The sequence below is a fragment of the Marmota marmota genome, unplaced genomic scaffold (assembly GCF_001458135.2).
Source record: "Marmota marmota marmota unplaced genomic scaffold, marMar, whole genome shotgun sequence".
Taxonomy (NCBI): domain Eukaryota; kingdom Metazoa; phylum Chordata; class Mammalia; order Rodentia; family Sciuridae; genus Marmota; species Marmota marmota.
In genome coordinates, this window is record NW_026000037.1 from 63076627 (window position 1) to 63079468 (window position 2842).

A 2842-nucleotide genomic window follows, 5' to 3' on the forward strand; every position below is an offset into this window, starting at 1 on the left:
TAGAGTGCCCCAGTGTTCAATTCCCAACAGAGGAGTAATAGTAGTAGTAATAATAAGAGTCTTTTATAGGTTTTTTTGTTTTGTTATGTTTTGTCCTAAGGTATACCCCACTAAAGGTCTTCAGCCAAATAACTTGTACTTTAATACCAGTGATACTCAAAATATTAAAAAGCAATTGGAATCAACCATAACAGACAGCCCTATGCTATACCATGATCTTATTCTTTAGTTATTGGACTGTGGGGTGGTGAATAAGGATAATATCTTAGGAGATCAGAAACTCACCAACACATATGGGATTGTGTCAACATTTTAAAAACTGGGAAGATCATTCTCTGCATACTGGCTAGTTAAAACTTTGGTGTCTTTAAGTCCCCATCTAGTCCCATCAGAATATATAGTCACTCAATTGAGAAATCATTTTACCGACTCCTTATCCTACTAGGTTTTATTTATACACATATCTACAAACTTTACAACCACAAAAATTATTACCAATAAAATAAGCAACAAAACAAGTATGAGCTATGTCTGTTAGTAAACAAAATTATCAGTATTTGGAACCAATATAGATACCTAAGACAAACTGAATGAGCAAAAAATAGAGTAAGCAAATTATGAATACAAACTTGCAGGCCAAGAAGACCTAAAAATCTATTATGATGAATCAGGCTGCAGTATTAGCAGATCTGGATTGACTAATAATTATAATTGAAGTTAAATATAATTAACATAAATTTCAACTCTTTTTAACTTAATTCACTAAAAGATCTTAAGAATTACTTACCATAGAAAATGTCTGTGATGTTGCCTTCCCAAAAATCTCTTTCCTAAGAACTGATATTCCCTCTCCTGTCACCATCCACATGACTATAATCAGAACTTTTCTATGCTGCATGATCCTCCTCCTCTGGTCACACTTGATAGGTCCAGGGGTAGGCCCCTGACCTAAACCAGTAAGATAAGAAGACTTTATCTAGATTTTTCAGACTGGAATAAAGAGGCAACCGTGTAGTTGTTAAAGGATGCTGACCAAAGAGCTGTTGGTGTCCATTTTTTCTGATTTATGAGGAAATTTTGTATGTAGTTGGAGCAGAGGAAGAGGAAGCTGACATGCTGAGAGGAAACAAGCCAAATGAGACAGAGAATTTTGTTGGCAGCAGTGTTCCTCCAGGTGTTCCTGAGGTCCAACTGCACCTACTCATCTCTTGAGTTGACTTTTTAACTCTTTCATGGAATTCATAAGGCAATAATTTCTAATTTTTGCCAGAACTCATTTAAATTGTATTTCTGTTGTTTGCTATCAAAAGAATTCCCACTTAATTAACAAAAGGAATTACATAGACTAAAATTTCCATAAGTAATAAATTTGTATTTGAATAATTTCCATTTTATTGTATCATACACAAGTCCTTTCAATTCCCCCACTCTTTTCTTTTAATGAGTTTTTTGTTGTTGTTTTGTTGTTGGTTTTTGTTTGTTTGTTTGTTTTTTAAGAGAGAGAGAGAGAGAGAGAAATTTTTTTAAATATTTATTTTTTAGTTATCGGCGGACACAACATTTGTTTGTATGTGGTGCTGAGGATCGAACCTGGGCCGCACGCATGCCAGGCGAGCGCGCTACCGCTTGAGCCACATCCCCAGCCCTCAATTACCCCACTCTTGATTTTTTCCATATTGATGCATTAAAATTATATACAATAGTGGGATTTGTTGTTATATATTCATATACATGCACACAATATCACAATATAATTTGATCAATATCATCCCCCAGTATTTCACCTTCCTCTCTCTTTCACCCTCCTCCTGCCCACTATTGCTAATAAAAAACTCAAAATATTGATAGATTTTTATGTGCATGATTTTTTTAACTTGGTTATTCATGATATAGAATATGTTGGGAGTGGCAGGAGATAAATCTGGGAAGATAAATTAAGATTAGAGTACCTAGGATCTTAAATATCCTGTTAAAAAATTTAAACTTTATCCAGTAAACCATTGGGATCTATTCGGAAAGTGTCCAAGTGAGGGAATCATATACTTATATCTTTAGGATGTTTAGATACATTATTCTTGTGGTAATTTGTAACTTCAATAAAATGGGAAACAAACTGAAAAAAGTTCAATAGGTTTTCATCCTGGAAACCCAATCACTTAAGGACTATTTTAGGTGTTCAAGTCAGAGTTGATGAGGAACTTACCTAGGAAAGATACCCTGAAAATAATTGGAAAACGGAGAGACAAAAGATGCTTTAAAGGTAGAACTGATGCTAAAGAATGACCACTTGAGCACAGGGAAGCAATTTGTGAGGAGATGTAGAAGGGTTGTGAACAGATGGGAAAACCATCAACACAGAAGGAGGAACAGATTTGAGAAGACACTAACTGATACTTCAGCAGGTATGCTGTCCTTATGTATTCTCATTCTCCAGCATTTCAAAAATGGTCACAATATGATTATATCTCAGTAATTTGTACTTTACTGGAATTCCCCTACATTTAGGATGCCAAGGAAATTGTTACATTCTAGAAATTTAGGATTCCTTCTTGGTCTCTAATAAGGAAGGGCATTAACTGTGATTTTGTCATGTGGTATATATTGGTCTAATAGAAATCTTTGGCTAATTGATATAATTAAAAGCAATAACGGTCAAAATTTTGTATATCAGATATAGAGAATGATATAAAATAATTATCTACTCTACCTTCTTCTACCTTCATGGTTAGAGGTAGAGGAACTAAAATTTTATGATAGGGTGCTAAATGTGGTGATGCATATCTATAATCCCAGCTACTCCATATTTGCAAAGCAAAAAAAAAAAAAAAAAGGGGGGGGAAGG